The 19,823-nt window shown below is 43.5% G+C and overlaps 1 protein-coding gene across 2 annotated transcripts in view; it reads left to right on the forward strand.

The window, feature by feature from the left end:
- ADAMTS10 (ADAM metallopeptidase with thrombospondin type 1 motif 10) overlaps positions 1-19,823 on the forward strand; it is a 291,074-nt gene that overhangs the window by 96,557 nt on the left and 174,694 nt on the right. For both annotated transcript variants that reach the window (XM_063916365.1, XM_063916373.1), the window contains exon 2: positions 9,417-9,503. The gene's annotated coding sequence lies outside the window, so the exon portion shown is untranslated. The remainder of the gene's footprint in view (positions 1-9,416; positions 9,504-19,823) is intronic.

Below are 19,823 nucleotides of genomic sequence, written 5' to 3' on the forward strand. Positions count from 1 at the left end.
CCCGGAAACGCCTATTTCACATATGGAGATAAAAATCCAGGATCCATCTGACTCAGTATCACCTGAACACACGCAAAACTGCATATGTCACTACAAGTAGATGCGGCCACATTCAGAACAGCTTGGGACTCAGAAATAGGTGCTCAATGTGCAGTTGTCATGAAGACGCCTTTAGCATCCAGTAAACTATATGTTTAACTCCCCCAGATTTCAGTTAGAGGAAATACAATCACAAGTTTAAGCACAATTTCTTTTGTACATTTTACAAGGGCTACCTCTAGCCTTCTACATAATATCTCCATGCAGTCATGTAAATGACATAGTGATAGACATTAGTACACTTGCAGGCAAAGTGTAGACACTACTACTACTGCAGTCTCACAGGTACAGATATGCATATATGTTAACAGACATGACCCCATAATGAGACAGTTTGGTGATGTATACAGGAAGTCACTGCCCAAAAAGACAGACAGTCTTTCAGCAAGAGTAGGGCTAGTGAACAGCCAAACTGTTGTATTAAACAAACAGACCCTTCCACGCTTACCCTACTCTCACTGCCCTCCCCCTAAAACAAAATATAACACGGAGACCCTCCTTTTAATACAATGGCACATTCAGTACACAGACAAGCAGAGCCACTGTACATTTGCAATAAAAGTGATAAAAAAGGGAAGATGACATAAGTTGGGATAAGCAGAGCTAGCAAAAAAGTACAGATTTCTAGTTTATAAAAGTTGCAGCGGAAAGGGTGCAGTATGTAATGGGAGAGCCAGGGGACCACTGATGATTTGAGGAGCAGCAGGACAAAAATGTAAATCAAAGTACTGTAGGAGTGAAGGAGACACGTACCTTTGGTCTTATTCAAAACATTAGATAATAATTATAAACCCACATACACTATGTATAATCCTTTTAAAACATTTCTGTGTTTGAAACCTTTAAAAAAATATACCATTTGTTAACTGAAACAACAGTAACAAGGCCATTTTCAGTTTTAAACACTTTTTAGTATTGTCTAGTACTTGTGATACGATGCAGTGGCGTAAGTTCGTCACAGTCGCCCGGAGGCAAGATAAATATTGGTGCCCCCCTATTTCCTATATTAAGATATATGTATGTATGTATGTATGTGTGTGTGTGTGTGTGTGTGTGTGTGTGTGTGTGTGCGTGTGTGCGTGTGTGTATGGAGTGTTCTGAAAAAATTTATATACTGTATTTATACATTTAATTGTCTTTTATTTTAAATCACACATTTCTTAGCAGTTATACCCAGGATTAGAACCCATGACCTGTTACACTAACAGCAGACACTTTACTGATGGAGTTATTTGCTCCTCTATAGGAAGCATGAGAATTCTAACTATATGAAGTTACGTGTAATTGTCAGAGAAGTATCTTCATATAGTTTAAATTCTCATATTTCCTATACAGGAGCAAACAGCTTCATCAGTAAGGTGCCTGCTTCCAGTGTAATAGGTTGTGGTTTCTAATCTTAGGTGTAATACCTGTAAAATGTGTATATTCAATATAATAAAGAGGGTGTGATTTGTAAGGTGCAGGGACCAGTGAGGAAGTCGAGCACTGAAAAGACAGCGACAGCTATCAATTAACTTTATTCAATGGTGTCACAGAATGGGAGGAGAGGTGCCCCCTTCAGAGCAGGAGCCCGGCGGCAGATGACTCCGTTGTCTCCCAGAGTTCTGCCTCTGATACGATGGCCAACATAGGGGGTCATTCCAAGTTGATCGCTCGCTGCCGATTTTTGCAGCGCAGCGATCAGGTGAAAAAATGGCATTTATGCGAATGCCCCGCAATGTGCACGCGCAACGTATGGGTACAAAGCTCTTTGTGGTTGTGCTCAGGTTCTAGCGAAGTTTTTCTTCGCACTGACGGCCGCAAGAAGATTGACAGGAAGTAGGTATATCTGGGTGTCAACTGACCGTTTTCAGGGAGTGTTTGCAAAAATGCAGGCGTGTCTGAAAAAATGCAGGCATGGCTGGGCGTTCGCTGGGCGGGTGTATGACGTCAAATCCGGACACGAATAGGCTGAAGTGATCACAAGCGCTGAGTAGGTTCAGAGCTACTCAGAAACGGCACAAACTGTTTTTGCAGAGCTCGCCTGCATAAGCGTTCGCACTCCTGCTAAGCTAAAATACACTCCCCAGTGGGCGGCGGCATAGCATTTGCACGACTGCTAAAACTACATAGCGAGCGATCAACTTGGAATGACCCCCATAGTCTACAGAGCTGCAAAATATTGCAAATTGTACGAGAGCATATATATATACATAATACAAGAATTCTAGACATTTGTGACCACATGTGCTTGCTTTCTTAATGGAATATGGAAAGCGAGAGTTCTACATTGTGAGAACTTGCGCTGAATAATGCATGAAAAACTATGGGTTCAGAAAAATCTTCCCTAATAACAGGAGGAAAAAATATTTTGTGGAAAAAGGGATCAAAGCGCATTCGCTATAAAGTAGGTGAGGTGTAAATTAGACATATCGGATATAATGTGACAAATAAATTCTACAGGAATGAAAACAAAAACAGAACTAATGAAATGATAATGAAAAACAATATGTGGATGAGATCATGGTGAAGTGCAAGTAATGTTATAGAGAATAAGATATAGGAGCTCATACAGTGTAAATATGCACAAAAAATACAAAAGTATAACAATTAGGATGTATGATCTCAAAATGTATCCAGCTGAAAAAAGGAGTAGCATGTGTATCAGGAGTACTTTATGTGTACAAGTTTGAAGTTTGTATTCTTCTACCAGAGTAGAGAAGTGGCATGACCTGGGCCGTCGGGAGCTGAGTGGGGCCCAGTCACTGGGATGCATGGCCATTCCTTCTCATAAAACCATTTGCCCCCCTTGGCAGCACTACAAACGGGGAAAAATACAACCTATTGGTGCACTGAAGACCTGATGGTGCTTTACTGTGAAACTAATGCCACTGCTCTTTCTTATACCTCCTTCAGACTTAGAGATGTGAATTTGTTATGTCTAGAAGCTGGCAAATTCCCGGGTCTCAGCCCCGACCCCGGTAAAGAGTAGGAATGGGGATCCAGGAATTAGTCCCAAGTAGTTTGCATTCACACACACAAAAATCCCAGGTTGATGAGCATTCACGTGCAAAAACCCAGGACTTTTGTGGTAGTGTGAAAGGAGTATTATAGGAAGGAGACCCAGATTGCAAATAAAGATGCATTCGGATTTCTTCACCTCCTGCGACCCTCACAGGGCATAAGCGTGACCTAAGGTAACATATGCGCAGTAACATTGCTGGATGGCACCTGGTAGTGAAAAATGTTCTCTGCTAGTAATAGCGGCAAAAGTGTTAACATTAAGCCTTCCCTGGAGAGCTGATTGTCAGAGCATCTATCTATTGTCAGGGCATCTATCCTGGCACTGGTGCAATAATAAATTACTATGGTAATTTTGGATCTGCTTTTATAAATTGCAGTGAGCTAGATACATAATTAGTGTTGCGTCTTAATTAATGATGAATAGTCCCCTTATATTCCTGCTAAACCTCTTCACTGCAATGATAAGCTCTCTCTTTTTCTACAAACACTACTTTCCCAAACTGTTTAGGAGACTGTCCTATTCAGCTTCCCATTCCACTTATCAAAACCATACTTTAGTGTTCATTTACAGTATCTTGATCAACCTTCTTTCTGCTTACACTGTTGGAGTACTACAAGTAGTCTTTATGCTAGGCTCTGCATGGCATCTATTCACATTAAAGGGAGAGCTTTTGGGAAGCCCTGCGCCTTCGTAGGTGCTGGGCACACCCACATCAGTGATGCTGAGAGCTGGTACACGCACCCATTAGTGAGGTTCACACTGCCCCAATAGTGACGCCGGAGGGGCTGCGACCCCAGGTAGCCACTCCCGTTTTTGGACACATGCGTACTACCCCAGCACTTCGGCACCCTGCTCACAATAAATTCTAGATGGAACATTACTGCAAGGTTTGGTGCCAGGCTCACTGCTTTATTCAGTCTCTACCACTTCCCGTGAAAAAGTAATAAGCTCCTTTAAATGACTGTTATCAGTAAGTATCTTCATCTGTGCTGGCTGAACATTTCTCAGCTATTTCATCTTGGATGTCTTCTTGCCAACTCAATCTTTCAAAAACTAAAAGAGTTAATACTATTCACATTGGCCAAAAGAAGTAACTTACCTGATATCTGTATATGTGTGAGCATGAAAATATATACATATGAGAAACATATCTAAAATATTGACATATAAAGATGTGTCCTCATACAACTCGATATGGCCTGTGACCCGACACATTTGGCGCGAGTGAGCTGCCAGGTCCCATGTGACTCTGCTAGCAACTAGGAAGCACCAAGAGACTGTGCTGAATTTGATATGTAATACAGGTTGAGTATCCCTTATCCAAAATGCTTGGGACCAGAGGTATTTTGGATATCGGATTTTTCCGTATTTTGGAATAATTAGATACCATAATGAGATATCATGGCGATGGGACCTAAATCTAAGCACAGAATGCATTTATGTTACATATACACCTTATACACACAGCCTGAAGGTAATTTTAGCCAATATTTTTTATAACTTTGTGCATTAAACAATATGTGTGTACATACACACATTTCATTTATGTTTCATATACACCTTATATACACAGCCTGAAGGTCATTTAATACAATATTATTAATAACTTTGTGTATTAAACAAAGTTTGTGTACATTGAGCCATCAGAAAACAAAGGTTTCACTATCTCACTATCACTCAAAAAAGTCCGTATTTCGGAATATTCCGTATTTCGGAATATTTGTATATGGGATACTCAACCTGTACTTGTATATCTGTGTGCGGACCACAAGGGACGTTGGCGTGGAAGAAAGCCTTGACCTCTGCATCGTAGCACTTCATATACGGATTCAGACTCACTCGTACATGGATATATAAGTGTCACATATGAAATTAATCAGCACAGTCTCCTGGTGCATTCTTGTGCATCCCATTTCACTCAGAGGCATATATGGGCATAAAGATGTGACTACCCCTTATACACAGAGACCCTCCCACCGCTGGTAATTATACTTACCAGTCCCAGGAGCTGGAGATCGGTGGTACTGAAGGGGTGCCAGGCATTGGATCCTGTGCGCTGCTGTGACCCCTGGTGCTGTAAAGTGAGCTGCCATTTTGCAGCATCACTTTACTGCACTGGGGGTCACAGCAGCGTGCAGAAGGATCCGATGACCGCCCTCACTGGAGCACCAATCCCCAGCCCCTGGCACTGGTAAGTATGTTTTTTTATTTTTACATTTTTATTTATTTTTTAACTGTGATCAGTTTGTGTGCCCATCAGACATACATAGCTGATCACTGGAGCCGGATCCCACACAGCTTTCTCTGCCTGGGGGCAGAGAACGCTGTGCAGTAGTAGGGATATCGCAATGATCCCTGAAGCTAGCGTGATTATCACAGGACTCACTGCAGGGTTTTTATCACATTTTATTTTTAGTAAATTTGCCGAGAACACATTTATGAAGAATGCAATCTGATTTTTTTTTAAATTGTGAATTACAAGTTTAGAGCAGTTTTACATGAAAATGGCTCCAAAAGCCCTTTAACACATTTGAGTGAAACTAAAATATGTTAATAAATAGGCCCCTAAGCTATTAAAATAAACTGCATTAACAAACATACATCTCTAACATTGGGGCAGATATATTAAGTCTGGAGAAGTGTGATAAAGCAGTGATAAGTGCAAGGTGATAACGCACCAACCAGTCAACTCCAATATGTAAACTGACAGTTAGAAGCTGATTGGCTGGTGCGTTATCACCTTCCACTTATCACTACTTTATCACTTCTCCAGGCTTAATACATCTGTCCCAACGTTTGAAAATATCTCCCAACTCAACCCCTCTGCTCTGTCTAAGATTTGTGCCTTTCATCCACACTAGATCATCACCTGCTCTTATTCCCAATTATAGGAGTTTTTATAGACTGCACCCTCTTAATGGAAGTCCCTCCTTTACACAACAAGACTTTCTTCTTCCTTCCAAACGCTCCCTGAAAACCAGTGATGTGCGGTCAGGGTATTGATAAATCAAAATAAATGAATGTCCAATACCAGAAGCCAAATTTTAAAGCTTTACTTGGTCAGAAAAAGTCACAGCAGTTACAGCAGCCCTTTGACGCATCAAGAATATTGACCTCACGTAGGTCTCATCACAAAGTTGCATAACATAATTCAGAATTCAGGCTCAATATTTAGATTAGTCTAGGGTTCTGTAAAATCGCGTGAGGCACATACGTCAGTCCAAATTCTAAGAAACAAACATACATCATTTAAAGTCACGGGTCCCAATTATTATTTGTCATCGAGAGTCAGCTCAGCAGACATGTCCATTATGATTGGTTAAAAGTCTCCTGTCTTTCTGAGAAGCCTGTCTCATAGTCCAGCCTCTCTCTTAGCTGCATGCAAGTTCTTGGGATGGACAAACTTGGGTCCCTCGTTACAATCAGACATTCGTGAGAAGTATGCCAACGTGCTCAGCACAACAGGGTGGAGTGGTCTTCTGTATTCTGCAGATTAGACCTCAACACAAGTGTTAGCACAAAGTATTACTGTGTCACCAGACCATGCATTAAGCACAGATCTGCGTGCCATCTCAGAAGATATAAACATTTATTCTTTTTAACTGCTGCAAATATAATATTTGTAATAACTATGATTCTAGAAGCTTCACACTCCTTATTCGAACTTATATTACCTTAAGGGCCCCATACACTAGGGAGATGTATCTCAGCAATGAGTTGCATCCAATTTTCCTGCAATCTGACCGGGGCTTCCCAGGAGGCCTGTGATTGTAATTTCATACTTGAGTGTATTTTTTACATGTGAGTTATCTCATGCAATCTAATGTTATTAAACCTATTTCCATGCAATTGAGATAAATATTACGTGCAGCACGTGTGATCTGCGATTGCGATGGGAGACACACGGGAGCGCGCAGTACATTGCAATCGCAGGAAAAGTACATGCAATTTGAAATTTTTCATGCTATCCGTCTCAGAAACTCGTCTCAATTGCAAGAAAACGTGCAATATCGCACTAGTGTATGGGGCCCTTTACACTAACTTATACAAATGCCATATACTAAAGATTGGCCATCCATAATCCTGAAGTTGTGCATTGCATGATTAAGCACTACTAAAGCATTCACAGATGAGTTACAATAATATAATTACTAAAGACTTTTGGACTTGCAGGATAAAGGAAGGGCTAGCAAGTTTTAAGTGGTATCTGGCGATATAAAATACAAATAGATTATGTATAGCCAAGTTCATATAATTTCATTTTACAAATTCCAGTCTTTGAAGGTCTTGAGAATCCATGGCTCCTTCACCTTTCTCTAGCAGGTAGTAATAATCCATTAGTTTCTCTTCTTGCAGAATCCTTGAAGTCTTATAAGAGAAGGTACAATTGACCGTGCACTTTATTATTTTTAGTGATAAACCAGTCATTAGATTCAGGTATACCAAGGCTATACCTATATAATATCATTCTGCTTGTCACTATGTATTACTCGCAAAATATTATTGCCAGACATATATCCAAAACGTAATAGACACGTTCTCGGGCTGGGCAGAGGCCTACCGAGTGATTTCATGTACAGCAGCATTCGTGGCATAGAAATTGGTAAAGGCGTGTCTCTAGGTATGGTATGCCACAAGTATTAGAAAGTGATAGGGGTACACATTTCACATTGAAGGTTTTTCAAGCACACATATGGGAATAGACAGCAAACTTCACATGCCTTATAGGCCCGGGGAGGCAGAGCCTGTCCTGTAATATTCCAGTACACTCCAGAGTTTTGAGTATAAAAATGATTAGAATAACACAAAGAAGATATTCATAACTTATAAATATAATATTTGTATTATTCATATCATCTTTGTGTTAATAGAATCACTTATATACTCAAAACTCACCACCGAATCACTGTGTGCAAATCTGGCTCTGATACTACCCAGTGCCTCCCTAACCATTGACCTCATCGCGCACACACTGCTGAAAACTCATCTTTTTAGGTATGATTAATAAACTCATTAGCCACTTTGTTAACCTCCCCAGACTACTCTACCCAATTACCACCTCAATACATAGTTAACACAAGCTTACATTTATGAAAAAACCCTTTTACACTTCACTGTATCACATAGTACCACTAGGCACTATGGTGGTCATTCCAAGTTGTTCGCTAGCTGTTTTCGTTCGCAGCGCAGCATTTAGGCCAAAAATTGGCACTTCTGCGTATGCGGCGCAATGCGCATGCGTGACGTACTTTCACAACATCCGAAGTAGTTTCACACAAGATCTAGCGAAGCTTTTCAGTCGCACTGCTGGCCGCAGAGTGATTGACAGGAAGTGGGTGTTTCTGGGAGGTAACTGACCATTTTCTGGGAGTGTGCGGAAAAACGCAGGCGTGTCAGATACAAACGCAGGCGTGCCTGGGGAAACGCAGGCGTGGCTGGGGAAACGCAGGCATGGCTGGCCGAACGCAGGGCGTGTTCGTGACATCAAAACAGGAACTAAACAGTCTGAAGTGATCGCTAGTTAGGAGTAGGTCTCGAGCTGCTCAGAAACTGCACAATCTTTTTTTGTGGCAGCGCTGCGCTCCTTTCGATCGCACTTCTGCTAAGCTAAGATACACTCCCAGAGGGCGGCGGCTTAGCGTTTGCGCGGCTGCTAAAAGCAGCTAGCGAGTGAACAACTCGGAATGAAGGCCTATGCCAATAAGCATTTTCTCCTATTGCTGTCCGGCAGCACCAATATGCAATAAATGGCATCTTAATCTCATGTATCAAACTCTTATTTCCCTGTGGATTGTAAGCGAGGTCTTATACACAGTCTTGTGTTACTATTGTGTTTGTCCCCGCATGTAAAGCACCACAAAGCTAGCACTATTAACTATACTTCATAATCTAGACACAGAGGATCAAATGTATGATCTTCCGTTATGGGGGAGAAGTGGTATCAGCACACGTTATGTGTTTATAATAAACTGGCGGTGGCACTGGCGGTGTGTGCAAGGTGACAGGGACATTATGCTCCCCTGTCTATATCAGCGTGGCTATCTATAAGATAGCACACCAATATGCAGGGCAATGTATGAACAGGCAGTAGTAACAATGATAGCGAGATCCAGTGAGCTGGCCAGGGCAGCTGAGATGTTAACATCTCGGCGCGAGTAATGAGGTGAAACAGAAAGAGACATACCGGCCCGATATGTGCCGCTATCATACATTTACCCCAGATGTATGTATATTTTTGGAAATACCTATCTAATGCAAAATAAATGGTGCATGTACAGTATAACTCTATTAAAGTACCATACTGTCTTTACAGGTGAGCATTTTCCCCTTGTATTTGCTGTCGTCGCTGGACACTGAAAGTAACCTTAATGGAAGTTTACTAAAGCTCATAAGTCCCATTGTAAGTATGATTATCTGTGCACATTTAAGGTCATATGTGAAAATAAAAAAACTCTGACATCCAAGGAATTAGGTTTTGGGAATAGTGCCCATAAAGTCAATCTGAAACCATTGTAGCTAATAATGCACTAAAAACTGAGATGGGAGCAAAGCAACTTTGTACCTTGGCAAATCTATGTTACACTGAAGTGGGGATATACAGTATAAACTGTGCAGAGATGTCTCAAATTCAAAGTAAAGGATGGCGCCTAGGTAGTGACACATGGGATGTAGTTACATTGCCGGCAGTCAGGATCCCGACTTTCTAGTGGCCCAGATCTCGGCGTCGGTATACTGACCGCCCGGAGCCGGCTGACGGCATACCATACCCAACGCTGACACAGTGAGCATCTTTAGAAAAGGAGAATACTACAGCAGGGAAAAACGTTCTGCTGCCACTATTGAACAGATGCTCTCAGATGATCAGTGACTACATCCTTAGATACCTGAGTGTTACTCAGATGGCCGATGCTCACAAGATGATCCGATGCTGCATCTCCAGAGAAGTCGGCAGGAGATGTCTATTTACACAAGACGGCTCCTGTGTCATTAGTGTATTATTGTACAGCCGCTGTGTACAAACTCGCAGCAGCTCTTGCAATAATGTCCATATCTGAAACTGAATTTTATTTTTGTGAGCAGGAACAACTCAAATATCATTCACGTGACTAGCTATAGCAGCAACAAGAGTCGCCCAGCTGCTCCCATCAGAACATGCATTGCTGTACAGCCCTCCAACATATGCTGCCATCTTGACATACAGATCATAGATTGCTAATGCTTTTGAAGAAACAATAGGCCTATTGGGGCTGAGGCAATGTTGGAAGTCAGAGGACTACATTACTTAAAAGACATAAACAAACAGAACAATGAAACATAATATGGTACTGGCAGAAAAGAAGTAAAAGCAGCTGTAAAACAGGAGGGTGTTAACCTCCTGTAACAGGGCTGCTAAATAATAATAATAATAACAGATAACAATAAACAGCACTATAATTTAAGTGAATAAAATAAATGGCTTGATATGTACTACTTGATAGTAAAAAATGCTAATTTAATGCAACATCTACTATATCAAAGCGATAATTTGTCCTGTCTTTCTATACAAATCCACAGTTTACAAGCGAAGATCGTGAAATTTTACATACAAGTGTATTAAAACACGGCGGAGGCAACTAAAACAATTTGAAATCCCTAGCAACACAGAGCATATCAGCAGACAGCATAACTCTGGAATTGCTGGACTCATGTACTCAAAAATTGGTACACATATGCCTTACAATCTGGGAACAAACACTGTGGGGGGAAGACACCCCTAGCACCCCTAGGGGTGAGGCTGTAGCACTGAGTATTTCAGCATAAAGCATAACTCTGGACTGCCTGCAGCAATTTACAACAAACTTGGTACACATATGACTTACACTCTGGAAACAAACACTGTGGGGGTCAGACACCCCTAGCACCCCTAGGGGTGAGACAGCAGCACAGAGTATGTCAGCAGACAGCAAAACTGTGGAAGGCCTGGAGCATTTTACCCCAAACTTGGTACACATCTGACTTACAATCTGAGACCAAACTCTGTGGGGGTTAGCCACCCCTAGCACCCCTAGGGGTGGAACAGCAGCAAAGAGTATTTCGGGAGACAGCATAACTCCGGAATTGATGGAGCAATGTACTCAAAAATTGGTACACATATGCCTTGCAATCTGGGAACAAACACTGTGGGGGTAAGACACCCCTAGCACCCCTAGGGGTGAAGCAGCAGCACAGAGTTTTTCAGCAGACAGCATAACTCTGGAATGCCCGGAGCAATTTACACCAAACTTGCTACACATAAGACTTACACTCTGGAAACAAACACTGTGGGGGTAACACACCACTAGCACCCCTAGGGGTGGGCCAGCAGCACAGACTATATCAGGACATACTGTACATGCATGATATGTCAGTGATGACAGGACTGTATGTGACAGGGCCAGTGACATGATGTGAGGAGGGGAATGCAGGTAGCACAAACCCACACACTGAGAGTTATATAGTGGAAGTAGCATGGACCCCCAGCAGCACAGAGTATATCAGGAGATACATAATGTGCTGCGCTATGTAAGAAACTGTAAAAAAAAATCTATAATTTCACAGGGGCACTGACATGATGTGAGGAGGGGAATGGAGGCAGCAGGAAGCCACAGACTGAGAGTTGTATAGTGGGAAGAGCAGGGTCCCTTGGGGGACCAAAAAGGGGTCCGGCCACTACACAAAGTGCGTCAGGGAAGCAAGATATGCCTATATACTAGAGATGAGCGCCTGAAATTTTTCGGGTTTTGTGTTTTGGTTTTGGGTTCGGTTCCGCGGCCGTGTTTTGGGTTCGAACGCGTTTTGGCAAAACCTCACCGAATTTTTTTTGTCGGATTCGGGTGTGTTTTGGATTCGGGTGTTTTTTTCCAAAAACACTAAAAAACAGCTTAAATCATAGAATTTGGGGGTCATTTTGATCCCAAAGTATTATTAACCTCAAAAACCATAATTTACACTCATTTTCAGTCTATTCTGAATACCTCACACCTCACAATATTATTTTTAGTCCTAAAATTTGCACCGAGGTCGCTGTGTGAGTAAGATAAGCGACCCTAGTGGCCGACACAAACACCGGGCCCATCTAGGAGTGGCACTGCAGTGTCACGCAGGATGTCCCTTCCAAAAAACCCTCCCCAAACAGCACATGACGCAAAGAAAAAAAGAGGCGCAATGAGGTAGCTGACTGTGTGAGTAAGATTAGCGACCCTAGTGGCCGACACAAACACCGGGCCCATCTAGGAGTGGCACTGCAGTGTCACGCAGGATGTCCCTTCCAAAAAACCCTCCCCAATCAGCACATGATGCAAAGAAAAAGAAAAGAAAAAAGAGGTGCAAGATGGAATTGTCCTTGGGCCCTCCCACCCACCCTTATGTTGTATAAACAAAACAGGACATGCACACTTTAACCAACCCATCATTTCAGTGACAGGGTCTGCCACACGACTGTGACTGATATGACGGGTTGGTTTGGACCCCCCCCAAAAAAGAAGCAATTAATCTCTCCTTGCACAAACTGGCTCTACAGAGGCAAGATGTCCACCTCATCTTCACCCTCCGATATATCACCGTGTACATCCCCCTCCTCACAGATTATCAATTCGTCCCCACTGGAATCCACCATCTCAGCTCCCTGTGTACTTTGTGGAGGCAATTGCTGCTGGTCAATGTCTCCGCGGAGGAATTGATTATAATTCATTTTAATGAACATCATCTTCTCCACATTTTCTGGATGTAACCTCGTACGCCGATTGCTGACAAGGTGAGCGGCGGCACTAAACACTCTTTCGGAGTACACACTTGTGGGAGGGCAACTTAGGTAGAATAAAGCCAGTTTGTGCAAGGGCCTCCAAATTGCCTCTTTTTCCTGCCAGTATAAGTACGGACTGTGTGACGTGCCTACTTGGATGCGGTCACTCATATAATCCTCCACCATTCTATCAATGTTGAGAGAATCATATGCAGTGACAGTAGACGACATGTCCGTAATCGTTGTCAGGTCCTTCAGTCCGGACCAGATGTCAGCATCAGCAGTCGCTCCAGACTGCCCTGCATCACCGCCAGCGGGTGGGCTCGGAATTCTGAGCCTTTTCCTCGCACCCCCAGTTGCGGGAGAATGTGAAGGAGGAGATGTTGACAGGTCGCGTTCCGCTTGACTTGACAATTTTGTCACCAGCAGGTCTTTCAACCCCAGCAGACCTGTGTCTGCCGGAAAGAGAGATCCAAGGTAGGCTTTAAATCTAGGATCGAGCACGGTGGCCAAAATGTAGTGCTCTGATTTCAACAGATTGACCACCCGTGAATCCTTGTTAAGCGAATTAAGGGCTGCATCCACAAGTCCCACATGCCTAGCGGAATCGCTCCGTGTTAGCTCCTCCTTCAATGCCTCCAGCTTCTTCTGCAAAAGCCTGATGAGGGGAATGACCTGACTCAGGCTGGCAGTGTCTGAACTGACTTCACGTGTGGCAAGTTCAAAGGGCATCAGAACCTTGCACAACGTTGAAATCATTCTCCACTGCACTTGAGACAGGTGCATTCCACCTACTATATCGTGCTCAATTGTATAGGCTTGAATGGCCTTTTGCTGCTCCTCCAACCTCTGAAGCATATAGAGGGTTGAATTCCACCTCGTTACCACTTCTTGCTTCAGATGATGGCAGGGCAGGTTCAGTAGTTTTTGGTGGTGCTCCAGTTTTCTGTACGTGGTGCCTGTACGCCGAAAGTGTCCCGCAATTCTTCTGGCCACCGACAGCATCTCTTGCACGCCCCTGTCGTTTTTTAAAAAATTCTGCACCACCAAATTCAAGGTATGTGCAAAACATGGGACGTGCTGGAATTGGCCCAGATTTAATGCACACACAATATTGCTGGCGTTGTCCGATGCCACAAATCCACAGGAGAGTCCAATTGGGGTAAGCCATTCCGCGATGATCTTCCTCAGTTGCCGTAAGAGGTTTTCAGCTGTGTGCGTATTCTGGAAAGCGGTGATACAAAGCGTAGCCTGCCTAGGAAAGAGTTGGCGTTTGCGAGATGCTGCTACTGGTGCCGCCGCTGCTGTTCTTGCGGCGGGAGTCCATACATCTACCCAGAGGGCTGTCACAGTCATATAGTCCTGACCCTGCCCTGCTCCACTTGTCCACATGTCCGTGGTTAAGTGGACATTGGGTACAGCTGCATTTTTTAGGACACTGGTGACTCTTTTTCTGAGGTCTGTGTACATTTTCGGTATCGCCTGCCTAGAGAAATGGAACCTAGATGGTATTTGGTACCGGGGACACAGTACCTCCAACAAGTCTCTAGTTGGCTCTGCAGTAATGATGGATACCGGAACCACGTTTCTCACCACCCAGGATGCCAAGGCCTCAGTTATCCGCTTTGCAGTAGGATGACTGCTGTGATATTTCATCTTCCTCGCAAAGGACTGTTGAACAGTCAATTGCTTACTGGAAGTAGTACAAGTGGGCTTACGACTTCCCCTCTGGGATGACCATCGACTCCCAGCGGCAACAACAGCAGCGCCAGCAGCAGTAGGCGTTACACGCAAGGATGCATCGGAGGAATCCCAGGCAGGAGAGGACTCGTCAGAATTGCCAGTGACATGGCCTGCAGGACTATTGGCATTCCTGGGGAAGGAGGAAATTGACACTGAGGGAGTTGGTGGGGTGGTTTGCGTGAGCTTGGTTACAAGAGGAAGGGATTTACTGGTCAGTGGACTGCTTCCGCTGTCACCCAAAGTTTTTGAACTTGTCACTGACTTATTATGAATGCACTGCAGGTGACGTATAAGGGAGGATGTTCCGAGGTGGTTAACGTCCTTACCCCTACTTATTACAGCTTGACAAAGGGAACACACGGCTTGACACCTGTTGTCCGCATTTCTGGTGAAATACCTCCACACCGAAGAGCTGATTTTTTTTGGTATTTTCACCTGGCATGTCAACGGCCATATTCCTCCCACGGACAACAGGTGTCTCCCCGGGTGCCTGACTTAAACAAACCACCTCACCATCAGAATCCTCCTGGTCAATTTCCTCCCCAGCGCCAGCAACACCCATATCCTCCTCATCCTGGTGTACTTCAACACTGACATCTTCAATCTGACTATCAGGAACTGGACTGCGGGTGCTCCTTCCAGCACTTGCAGGGGGCGTGCAAATGGTGGAAGGCGCATGCTCTTCACGTCCAGTGTTGGGAAGGTCAGGCATCGCAACCGACACAATTGGACTCTCCTTGTGGATTTGGGATTTCGAAGAATGCACAGTTCTTTGCTGTGCTGCTTTTGCCAGCTTGAGTCTTTTCATTTTTCTAGTGAGAGGCTGAGTGCTTCCATCCTCATGTGAAGCTGAACCACTAGCCATGAACATAGGCCAGGGCCTCAGCCGTTCCTTGCCACTCCGTGTGGTAAATGGCATATTGGCAAGTTTACGCTTCTCCTCCGACAATTTTATTTTAGGTTTTGGAGTCCTTTTTTTACTGATATTTGGTGTTTTGGATTTGACATGCTCTGTACTATGACATTGGGCATCGGCCTTGGCAGACGACGTTGCTGGCATTTCATCGTCTCGGCCATGACTAGTGGCAGCAGCTTCAGCACGAGGTGGAAGTGGATCTTGATCTTTCCCTAATTTTGGAACCTCAACATTTTTGTTCTCCATATTTTAATAGGCACAACTAAAAGGCACCTCAGGTAAACAATGGAGATGGATGGATTGGATACTAGTATACAATTATGGACGGGCTGCCGAGTGCCGACACAGAGGTAGCCACAGCCGTGAACTACCGCACTGTACTGTGTCTGCTGCTAATATATAGACTGGTTGATAAAGAGATAGTATACTCGTAACTAGTATGTATGTATAAAGAAAGAAAAAAAAACCACGGTTAGGTGGTATATACAATTATGGACGGGCTGCCGAGTGCCGACACAGAGGTAGCCACAGCCGTGAACTACCGCACTGTACTGTGTCTGCTGCTAATATATAGACTGGTTGATAAAGAGATAGTATACTCGTAACTAGTATGTATGTATAAAGAAAGAAAAAAAAACCACGGTTAGGTGGTATATACAATTATGGACGGGCTGCCGAGTGCCGACACAGAGGTAGCCACAGCCGTGAACTACCGCACTGTACTGTGTCTGCTGCTAATATAGACTGGTTGATAAAGAGATAGTATACTCGTAACTAGTATGTATGTATAAAGAAAGAAAAAAAAACCACGGTTAGGTGGTATATACAATTATGGACGGGCTGCCGAGTGCCGACACAGAGGTAGCCACAGCCGTGAACTACCGCACTGTACTGTGTCTGCTGCTAATATATAGACTGGTTGATAAAGAGATAGTATACTCGTAACTAGTATGTATGTATAAAGAAAGAAAAAAAAACCACGGTTAGGTGGTATATACAATTATGGACGGGCTGCCGAGTGCCGACACAGAGGTAGCCACAGCCGTGAACTACCGCACTGTACTGTGTCTGCTGCTAATATATAGACTGGTTGATAAAGAGATAGTATACTCGTAACTAGTATGTATGTATAAAGAAAGAAAAAAAAACCACGGTTAGGTGGTATATACAATTATGGACGGGCTGCCGAGTGCCGACACAGAGGTAGCCACAGCCGTGAACTACCGCACTGTACTGTGTCTGCTGCTAATATAGACTGGTTGATAAAGAGATAGTATACTACTAATATTATATACTGGTGGTCAGGTCACTGGTCACTAGTCACACTGGCAGTGGCACTCCTGCAGCAAAAGTGTGCACTGTTTAATTTTAATATAATATTATGTACTCCTGGCTCCTGCTATAACCTATAACTGGCACTGCAGTAGTGCTCCCCAGTCTCCCCCACAATTATAAGCTGTGTGAGCTGAGCAGTCAGACAGATATATAATATATATAGATGATGCAGCACACTGGCCTGAGCCTGAGCAGTGCACACAGATATGGTATGTGACTGACTGAGTCACTGTGTGTATCGCTTTTTTCAGGCAGAGAACGGATATATTAAATAAACTGCACTGTGTGTCTGGTGGTCACTCACTATATAATATATTATGTACTCCTGGCTCCTGCTATAACCTATAACTGGCACTGCAGTAGTGCTCCCCAGTCTCCCCCACAATTATAAGCTGTGTGAGCTGAGCAGTCAGACAGATATATATAATATTATATATAGATAATAGATGATGCAGCACACTGGCCTGAGCCTGAGCAGTGCACACAGATATGGTATGTGACTGAGTCACTGTGTGCTGTGTATCGCTTTTTTCAGGCAGAGAACGGATTATATTATGTACTCCTGGCTCCTGCTATAACCTATAACTGGCACTGCAGTAGTGCTCCCCAGTCTCCCCCACAATTATAAGCTGTGTGAGCTGAGCAGTCAGACAGATATATATAATATTATATATAGATAATAGATGATGCAGCACACTGGCCTGAGCCTGAGCAGTGCACACAGATATGGTATGTGACTGAGTCACTGTGTGCTGTGTATCGCTTTTTTCAGGCAGAGAACGGATTATAAATAAAAGTGGTGGTCACTGGTCACTATCAGCAAAACTCTGCACTGTACACTACTGAGTACTCCTAATGCTCCCCAAAATTAGTAAATCAAGTGTCTCTCTAATCTATTCTAATTCTAAACGGAGAGGACGCCAGCCACGTCCTCTCCCTATCAATCTCAATGCACGTGTGAAAATGGCGGCGACGCGCGGCTCCTTATATAGAATCCGAGTCTCGCGATAGAATCCGAGCCTCGCGAGAATCCGACAGCGTCATGATGACGTTCGGGCGCGCTCGGGTTAACCGAGCAAGGCGGGAAGATCCGAGTCGCTCGGACCCGTGAAAAAAAACATGAAGTTCTGGCGGGTTCGGATTCAGAGAAACCGAACCCGCTCATCTCTACTATATACTAGATCTCCAACCAACATAAATTAACAAACAACTATCATTCTCATTTACCATCCTCATCCCGTAGCGAAGCACGGGTATTCAGCTATCTACAATGTTATTTATACTGTGTGTTTAATATTTACGTTTATTTTTGTAAAATCCCAGGCAACGCTGGGTACTCCAGCTAGTACTGTAATAAAATATAATAAATTTACTTATAAAAAGAAAAAAAAAATGATGTTCAATGTGTGTAAGACTAATTATGTCCTGAGGATAAATAAAGATCTGCAGTGTGTACTGGTCCAGAGTAAATACATGCTAATAGGTCCAAATGGTACAAATAATGGAATGCTTGATGCATTTTGCTGAGGTGTAAGCGCTCAGTTTCCTCAGAAGCAAATGTTGGAGTGTTGGAGGGCTGGTTTATATACCCGAAGTTTAGTCAGAAAAAGAAACCAGGTGTGTGTAATGAAAACAATCTATCAAGTCATAATAATTAGAAAATACACCAAGAGGAGACAATCTTAACCTTAAATAGGCATAGCAGATTGATTTAAAGAAAATAACAAGACTTACACAAATGTCTAACCTTAGTAATCTAAGAGACAATGGCCCTCATTCCGAGTTGATCGGTCGCAAGGCGAATTTAGCAGAGTTACACACGCTAAGCCGCCGCCTACTGGGAGTGAATCTTAGCTTCTTAAAATTGCGACCGATGTATTCGCAATATTGCGATTACTAACTACTTAGCAGTTTCAGAGTAGCTCCAGACTTACTCTGCCTGTGCGATCATTTCAGTGCTTGTCGTTCCTGGTTGACGTCACAAACACACCCAGCGTTCGCCCAGGCACTCCCACCGTTTCCCCGGCCACTCCTGCGTTTTTTCCGGAAACGGTAGCGTTTTCAGCCACACGCCCCTGAAACGCCGTGTTTCCGCCCAGTAACACCCATTTCCTGTCAATCACATTACGATCGCCGGAGCGAAGAAAAAGCCGTGAGTAAAAATACTTTCTTCATAGTAAAGTTACTTGGCGCAGTCGCAGTGCGAACATTGCGCATGCGTACTAAGCGGATTTTCACTGCGATGCGATGAAAAATACCGAGCGAACAACTCGGAATGAGGGCCAATCTTTGTTGTGATCACACAATGGGGGTAATTCCAAGTTGATCGCAGCAGGAATTTTGTTAGCAGTTGGGCAAAACCATGTGCACTGCAGGGGAGGCAGATATAACATGTGCAGAAATAGTTAGATTTGGGTGGGTTATTTTGTTTCTGTGCAGGGTAAATACTGGCTGCTTTATTTTTACACTGCAAATTAGATTGCAGATTGAACACACCACACTCAAATCTAACTCTCTCTGCACATGTTAAATCTGCCTCCCCTGCAGTGCACATGGTTTTGCCCAATTGCTAACAAAAATCCTGCTGCGATCAACTTGGAATTACCCCCAATGTAAACAGTGGTCACATGATCATCTGTAAACATCAGTCTAAAGCAGGGTTCACACACTTGTACAATCTAGCAATATGATGTAACGATACACTGTATAGTGCCCATGTACACACTGTATGATCTGCTTTACGGTGGCACAAGGGGCCTAATTCAGCTTGGATCGCTATTGAGACAGGAATTACGATTTTCTCAATCCTGCTTCTGCTAAAAATCGCATGTGAAGAGCCACCCAGAAAGTTAAAAGATGCGCAAAGATGCAATCGCAAAATTGCACTACCATAGACAATTGCAGTTGACTCAGGGCTACTGTGAATAATGAGAATGCAGTCGTAGCAGCCTAATGTTTTTAATCGC

Source organism: Pseudophryne corroboree, chromosome 1, assembly GCF_028390025.1.
Source record: "Pseudophryne corroboree isolate aPseCor3 chromosome 1, aPseCor3.hap2, whole genome shotgun sequence".
Taxonomy (NCBI): domain Eukaryota; kingdom Metazoa; phylum Chordata; class Amphibia; order Anura; family Myobatrachidae; genus Pseudophryne; species Pseudophryne corroboree.